Raw genomic sequence first — 9020 nt, 5'->3', positions numbered from 1 at the left:
ATTTTCTTCTCGTGTTTTTCTGAAGTGATATAGATATTCTAAAACTAATCATGGTGATGAATACACAACTATATGATGATTAAAAAACTGAATGTAGTGATGTATTATATGATGATACTGTGAGCCTTCAATTGTATACTCTGGATAGATTGTATGCTGTGTGAATACATCTCAGTAAAATTGCATAAAAAGTGATTCTGCCCCAAAATATTGAATTGGGATTAAAGAACATGTTTTTTAGGGGGGTACACAACAATTCGAAGCAGCAAGTCCTACCCTCTGGACCCCCAGGGAAAACAAATATTCTTTCCATATATAAAACACACTCACTGCACTACAATATCACAAAGCCTTAAAGCATTTTCATAACAATGCAAATGGAATACAAAGTCAGAACCAGTTAAAAAACTCATCAAATTTAGTTATAGATAGTCTGTCCTAAGGCAAAATTCTCCCCTGACTCTGGACCTGTAAAGCTCAGAACAAGTTCTCTATTGCCAACATTTACAAGAGGCACAGTGATATGGTCAACATTATCATTTCCATTGGGAAGAATTCAAGGACAATAAAGTTCACTGACCCAAACACTTTCAAAAACCTACAGGGCAAACTACATTAGATTTCAAAGTCTGAGAGCCATTTTTATCCTCAGGGCTTTGGAAAGCAGCAGTCCCACCCTTTCTAAGAGAGTAGAAACACTGCCCTTTTCAAACACTGAAGTGAAGGGTACAACCTTGGGGGACACTTGAGAGAGCACAATTTTCTTATTTCCACCCTCAACAAGCATTGGGAGAGCACCTGGGTTCTCTGTCATCTCTGGAGCACACTCTAACCCCCTCTTAAAAATAGAGGAGCAGCAAGGCTCTCCCCAAACCACAAGAAATAAGCTCCACCTTCTCTGAGGCCCAGTCATCAAAACTCTTCCTGAACATTGAGGCAGAAGACCTGCCCTCTGCTTTTAGGGCAAACTCACACTCTCCAAATGCATGGAGACCTGCTTTCCTGGCCTGAGTCTTCTTGGTTTTAGACCTTAGCTTCCATGGTTCTGCCTTTGAAGTTATTTTTCCTTCAATCTGTCCCTTTTCTGTCCCTTTTAGTGCAGACTGGCTAGGTAAAGACAACTCTTGTTGATCAATAGTCAACCCTTGTTGATTTTCTAGGCAGAATACTGGGATCATACCTATCAGTTGATAGGACTTTCCACAAATCTTCCCTGGATAATTCCATCTCCAATCCTTGCTTTTTCTGTAGTAGCTTAGAAGTTCCATGTCTGGTAAAATCCTCATGTGAGGCACTCATATTTGGTCTCCCTTTCTGGAATCACAGAATTTTCCACACCATCAATTTCTAGTTTCTTTGTACACAAGAGTTCATATCTTGGCTTACCTCTTTCATGTCACATTTCACTATAACCTGCAAGAAGAAACAAGGTCACACTTTCCACATTTGTGTAACTCTTCAGCTAAGTGTCCTAGCTTGTGCCTTTTAAATTTTGCCTTCCATTCATAACCAGGACTCAATTTGGTGAAATTCTCTGCCACTTTAAAGCAAGGATCACCTTCCTTCCAGTTTGGAATAACACATATACCATTTCTGTCTAAGGCCTTAATCAGAAGTATCTTTAGAGTCCACATTTCTGCCAACAGTCTCTTTAAACAATGTAAGCCTTCTCTATAAAGGTCCTCACAAGTCTTCCAGAATGCCCTCTTTTCCATTTAAAAAGCCATTTCAAAAATATTTGGCATTTGTAAACCACTGCTGTCTACATCTCTTGTACCAATAACTGTTTTAGTTTGTTAATTGTGCTAGAAATGCAATATATCAGAAATGGTTTGGATTTTATAAAGCTAATTTATTAATTTACAACAATACTGTTCAAGGCCATAAAATGACCAAACTAAGGTATCTAGAGAAAGATCTCTTGGCTCAAGAAAGGACTGATGATGTGCAGGGTTTCTCTGTCAGCTGGGAAGGCATTTGGTGATGTCTGTTAGTTTTCTTTCTTAAGGTACACAACAGCTTAAAACTGACAAAGAGGCAATTCATCGTTGTTTGCCAATTTGAAAAAGGAGCAATAAAATTTATATAGTCTTACAAACATGAAGAATATGGTTCAATATATTAATATGTTATGTGCCAAATTAATATGATTAAATTCTGCCCAAAATTCACACCAAATACACTGACAACATTGATAAACTGATTCTATTATTTATTTGAAAGATATAAGGTCAAGAATGTTGCCATTGAACTCTTTGCTTTAGTCCCAGCTGGGTACTTCTTACTGTTTATGATCAGGGCCTGACTGGCAAGAATAGCAATCCCTATCTTGGCAAGTGTGATTAATTTGATCAGGGGGAAGAATGTATGCTGTTATATTACATGAGGAAGGAAGAATATGTTTGGCACCTACATGATTTACTTAGGTACCTCTCTATATTCTCCTGTCAAAAGTTGTCAATAAATGGAAAATTTAGCAAACCTGCCTGAGCAAGGCATTGTGACAAAGAGATCTGACCCATCAAAGGTAAGACCTAAGACTGAAAGGGGTGCCATATGGTGGTGAGGGAAATCTAGAATGTACAAGGTTGAAGGATACTGATTGGCCCCAAGAACACCTGAAGCCATGATAGCATTATGTGTAAATACACTTCCTCTTTCAGATTTCTTCAGGAAGAGAGGCCTGGGGTATACCTTCTGAATAAAGATAGATCCATGTAAGAAAAGAGATGAACTGGATGGACATGTAAATGGTCCACCAAAATCCTTCTTATGTGAAAAATTTCCTGCTCAGCTTCTGATTGTTATCCACACTCTGACAATGTCCATTATTTGTCTGGATATTTTAGGATTGTCTCACCTGCAGAAAACCACGTGCCATAAGGTCATACACTCTCAGGGTGATTAATGGAGACCAGGGTATGTAATTATGGCCATTCTAGTTCAGTTTACTACACACATGCTGGGCCATGTCAGTAATAAAGTTGCTTTGCAGATTCAGTCTCCCTCTGCCCAGGATTTCTTTCTCTTCACTCCTTTCCACCACATTTATCCCAAGAACACTTCCAAATAAATATCCTATATATTAGGTTCTGGGAATCTAACCTGTGAGAACAGTCAAAATTGTCTGGAGAAAAAAGAAGATTTCATAAGCAGGAATTACTAAAATTCTGCTGAGGAGGAAATAAGATGAGGGTGAAAAATCTCCCAAAACTGCTATATTGATGAAAATATTACTATCATCATAACTGATGTCCATGAATTAATGGGAATAAAGACTCAGATTGGAGAGGGTGAGAAGGGTGGGATGAGGAGAGAATCTGATGTATGGACTCTGCTCTCAACTTGCACTGAAAAGTATATGAGAGGTCAGAAGCTGTAAATAAAAGTTCAAAAATGTTTTAACTGCTCATCAAGTTTCAGAATGGAAGATTTTAGAACATGTTGAAATTCAAAGAGCCTGGATCATATTTTAGATGGAGTAGATTCTAAGATAAAATATATTATTTACAAATAATGACATAAAATTCGTGATACTTTAGCAGGGGATGGAAATCAAACACAAAGTTAGAACTAAAAAAGTCAACTGGGTTAAAGGATGATGCCTCAGCTTCTATGAAGAGATGCCAGCAGAAGAATATTTTCAAATTTAATGGCTCAAACTACCTGTCTCAAAAGTTCCTATTTTGTTTCTCAAATAGATTTCAAATGAGCTGCTGAATTTGAGTGGAAAGGTAAGAATGTGGAGATTCATAGACATGGCAAGGGTGTAAAAGAGTATTTATTAAGTCTGGGGAATGGAATTGACCTGAAAGACCTAATGGGATTGCTTGAAATTTTTGAGCAATGCCCCAGATAACCTGATGTCACTGCCTCATATACAGGGGAAAAATTACAATGTAACTTAGTAAAAGAGTTTCCTCCTGGGAACCAGAAACTTCAATGTATAAAAGCCTATCTGCAGTAAAAATGGTTTTTTAGGGCCATTACAGCTTGGAAAACTTCAATATACCACTTAAGGGGCTTCAACAACTGGCAGTTGTTACAGTGGTTGGTGGACACCTAATACTAAGATACATCAGAAATAGGCATGCTACTAAACAGCAATGGAACTTTGAGACTGAGTGTATCTGAAGGCCAGGGCTGAATATGACGGTCCCTGTGGCCAAATGCAACTCATGCTTGTACATCCCCAGGATAAATTCAAGCATCACTAAATGTGACCTATTTGTGCCAAGGAAAACTAATTTCTTCATCTGAAAAATGTAGGTGGTATTTTAACCAACTTCTTATTCTGAATGGTAAAAAAAATAGTTGATGTAGAGTGATTTGAAGTAAGTTCAATAAAGATATTCAATTAACATGTTTATTTATAATAACAGCAATGAATTATTATTTGCACAGCTGTCCTGCTGTGTCCGCCTTCTGACCCACCTGTCTTTTGGCCAGGTGGGCCCCAAGACCCTTGATAGGCAGAGGGAACTAAAGGACCTCCTAGCCCAGCAGTGCTGCCATCTCCTCCCACTGAACCACCTGAATTTCAGCCAGGTGGACTCCAGTTCCCTTGGTCTAAAGAAGAAGGGTCCCCGTGCCCATGTTGTGTGCTCTCACCTCCCACTGCTCTTGCACTACGCATCCCCTGGATGGTGGGTGTCTGTGAAACAGAAGTGAAGCTGTCTCTACCACTTGGCCCTTCCCCAAAGTTCAGAGCTCCAGACAAGGAACTGGGTCGTGGGGCGGGCACACTGACCCCACAGAGCCTGTAATTCCCTTCAGGGCTGCAGGTCTTGTAAAGACAAGTGGTCCTCTATCAGTCTTTGCACCCAGTGAGCTGCTATCCCCAGTGCTGGGCATCCCCGTGGCAGTAGCAAAGCCAGGAGTCAGGTTTGTGTCATTGGCGGCAGCACCTGTGTTGTTTCCATAAGTCCTCTTGGTGCCGACAGGGATCCCAAAGGTGAAACGTGGGGGTGTGAGTCCTGAAAACACTGGTTCTGTCATGCTGCCACTGGGTGGCTGGACAGCAGGAGAGTTTATGCCTGCAGCTTGTGGTGGTGCTGCCAAGTTTGCCAGAGAGTAAGTGGGGCCAAAGCTGGTGGCTCCCAGCTGCTGCCCGATGGAGACCCCAAACGTGGGCTGAAGGGCAGCTCCTGGAGCAAACGGTAAGGTGTAAGTTGCAGCTGGGGTCCTGGCTGGTTGTGACATCAAGCCAGTGCAGACTTGGCTTCAAGCAGTGCTGACATTCCGCCGTGTGTTTGTAGAAGTAGAAAGGGCATTGAGAAGTGGCAAGATGTTCTTCCAGGAGACAGGAGGAGACTGGTGATGGATGACAGCCTGCGAAGGGGGTGTGGTGTCCATAGGCTCAGGATCAGATGCAGCCTTGGACGCTGGGTGTGCCAAAATGCTGCCGGCTGAATGGAAGGTGGCCAGAGATGCAGTGATGGGGAAGCCAGCGAAGACAGGAAGACCGCCAAAAGTGGCTCTCAGCGGCTGTCCTGGAGGGGCCCCAAAGATGGGCTGAGGTGTGATTCCTGAACCAAAAGGAGGGGTGAAGATTGAGGTGGTGCACTGCCTTTCAATGCACGTGGGCTGATGGAGCCAGGCGCTTTTGCAGAAGGTGTCCAGTTCATACTCTGATGGGCATGGGGAAATTGGAAGGAATTCCCAATGGGGCCTGGGGGAGACCTGAAAATGACAGCCAGGGAAGGGGGGCTGGTGTCCATAGCTGTTTCCCCAGAATCTGAGGCAGGCTGGGAGGCCCGGTGTGGAAATGGGCTGGCTGTGGTGGTGGTGGAAGAGGCCATGGGAGCAAGGATGGGCTGGCTGGTGAAACCAGAGGTGCTGGTGCCAGGGACTATGGGTGGGGTCGGTAAGATTAAAGGCACAGGGTCTACACACATAGGAGTGGGTGACTGATTTCTGAGGGTGGTGTGATTGGAGAAGAGGGTTAAGGGGCTAGGAGGTGTAGGGAGGTGAGACGTCAAAGGTGTCGGAACTGCAAGTGAGGGTGGAGGGCCACTGTTCTCAGGAAGGGGAACCTGAGGGAGGGGATTGAATCTAAAGGGAGACAGGGATCGTGTGGGAACAGCCAGAGGCGAGGTAGGAACTGGTATTTGGTCAGGACTAGTTGGTGTAGGGGGAGGTACAGGGCTAGACAGGGTTGGGGACCTGGCATGGGGGTCACTCGAATCAGCTACTGCTGTGGAGGAACTGGCCGGAATCGGCAGGGTGACCGTGGCTTGTGTCAAGGCCCCTGCATTCTGTGCAGCAGGCAGAGAGCAAGAAGGGGCAGGCTCAGCGACATTGCCCTCTGTCGTGCCCTCAATTTCATCTTCCTCCAAGATGGTATTGTCCTGTTTTGGCTCAGTCTTCTTTTCCAAGTCTGTATCTTCAGGGCTGGCTACCTGAGGAAGCTTCTGAGGTGGGGGCAGTTCACCTCCACCCCACAACACTGGCAGTGGCAGTGGCATCACCAGCTTCCTTTTAGAGCATCTGCATCTGGCAGATGTGGGAGGAGGAGGAGTTCTGCTTGATGAAGAGGAGACTGGGTTCATGGCCGAATCACATCTCTGCTCTCTGGCTCCCGGACCACCTGCATAGTGGCATTCATGCTTTGCAACAGGTCGTCCGCCAGATGTCACAATCGCTAAGGCCTCTGCCACCAGCCTCGTGCGACCTTAGCACGTTTGGTACTTCACCAACCCTTTCTCCAGGCTGTCCCACAATGCACCGATCACCCCCAGTTTGCTGCTGCCATCTGCTTCCGCAGCCACCACCGGAAGCACACTGGTCATGCCAACAGTGTGGTCCTGAACCCATGTGACACGGAGATGGTGATATGACTGCCACGTGGGGCGTGGTGTGGGTGTGGGGCAGGGCAGACACGGCCCAGGAAGGGAGGGAGACTGGCAAAGCACCCTCGAGCACAGATGCCTGGCCGATGCATGTGCCCACCGCAGGGAGTCCCACTGATGGCAACTTGTCACCATACTCACGGCACGGTGGGCATGGAAGGGAAGGCCGCCAAAAGCCCAGAGAGCAATACTCGGAGGGGCCCTTCCCCGGTCGGAAAGATGGATGAGGACAGGGCACCAGGACCTGACAAGCCGCAAGCACCATGCAGAGAACACCCGTCAGGGAGGGACCAACCGAGAGCCGCCGGGTGGGCTGCCACAGGGAATCGTGGACAGAGCCGGGCCTTCCAGGAAAACGCACACGTGGCCTCACCGCCCTGGGCCCGCAGGGGCTCCAAGGGTGGTTCTGTGTGGCCTGGGATGCCAGCTGGCCTCAGCCAACCCCATCAACTCCTCCAGCGGGGCACTCGCTCAGGCCTCACCAACACACTCGTCTCATCGTGATGACTGCCAGCCGACCCCGACACACCAAGACCCGTGGCCCATGAGGGGGCACGGTGCTGGAAAGCAAAGCCCACCATGCCGCGGCCCTCCTTATGTCTCCGGGTGAGCCGAACATGCGTCATTGGGCCCCAGTGGCGGGAAACCATGAGGACGGGGATGCAGGCGTGCAGGTAGGACCCGAAGAAACTCTGGGACGCAGGCGGACACCAGGAAAACATGCGCTTGCCTCACCATCCCAGGGAATGGCCCCGCAGCACCTGGAACTCTGACTGTCCTTGGACGCCTCTCAGGCAAGCCATGGCCTGGCCCCACCGTCTCTTGGCTCCACGTGACCCCAGTCGTCCCCTGCCGCACCCTCCGTGGTGGAGGTACATCCACACACATTCATCAAAAACCCGGGGGCACATCGCCGGGAATAATCCCAGGCAAAGCGTCCTGACCTGTGCCTGCAACGCCATCACCAGCTACAATTGGGGCCGTGAGTGAGGGCGGAGAGCCAGTCCTGCTCAGAGAGGGCGATTTGGGGCTCTCCTTCCTCACCCGGGCCACGCGCACATGCGCACAATCCCCCAACACCGGATGCCGGCCCGGCCGGAGGGACCCTCCCCCAGCTCGGAGGGGCGAGTCGGGGGCCGCGATAAACGAAGAACGGCGCTCGGCCCCACTGCCGGGCCAGCAGAACCCTCCAGGGAAAGGAGGGGATCTCTCCCTATGCACACATGCGACAGGGAGTCACATTCGGTGGCTTACACCCGCGGAGGAAGTGTGGCAGCTGGGGGAGGGTGTCCGGTACCCCAAGCCGGATCGCTAAAGAAAGCCTTTCTCACCCATCATGGAGACACCCGCCCCCACCAGATCATCCTCAACTGGGCTCCAGTAAGGCACTCAGACACTCCCATCGGGCAGAAGATTAAGGGGGAGTCTGCGGTATCGGCAAGGCAGGAAATGCTCACATCCAGAGCACTAATGGCCAGCGGCCGAGAACCTGCTTCCCACCTCCCAATGCCACAAACACCCTCCTGTCAGCCTCTCAGCCGGCCTCCAGTGTCTGCCTCTCGCGGCCTTTCCCCTGTGCTGCACAAAATGCTTAAGAAAAAAGACTCTCCTGCAGGCACTCTGCAGAGCGGACTCTGCAACAGCACCCAGGACCCGTGGGAGATGCACACCTCTTGCAGCTCAACGCAAGCACCTGGTGGGCTGGACGGATCACCAGAGGAACGCCCCAAGGTCACGCCCCCCCACACCCACGGATACCGCACAAAGCCCCAGGTCGCCCTCGCGCAGTCATGGGAAAGGCCCAAAGCTAAGGTTCACGGCAAGACCACCGGGCACAGAAAGCCAGGAGGAGCACTGGCAGCCCTCTCTCTTCCAAGCATCAGCAAGAAGCGGGAGGAAGGCCCGCACGGGGTCTGGCCAAAAGTCGGTCCCGGCACCCCAGCCAGAGTGCACTGCACACGCGGGGCATCCTCCCTCCGTGGAGAACTGCCTCCCTCTTACCGCCTCAACTCTCCCCACCCAGCTCCTCCGGCACACACCAGAGCCCTCACAACGGCTGCCGGAGGGGGATGATGGGAGCAGGAAACGCCGCCGCCACTTGGCCACGGGCACCTGACAGACAACCTGGAGCGCTCCAGGGGCACCAGAAGGAGCCAGCGAGGCACATGT

Source organism: Tamandua tetradactyla, chromosome 9, assembly GCF_023851605.1.
Source record: "Tamandua tetradactyla isolate mTamTet1 chromosome 9, mTamTet1.pri, whole genome shotgun sequence".
Taxonomy (NCBI): domain Eukaryota; kingdom Metazoa; phylum Chordata; class Mammalia; order Pilosa; family Myrmecophagidae; genus Tamandua; species Tamandua tetradactyla.
Note: the sequence above shows the minus strand (reverse complement) of the source record.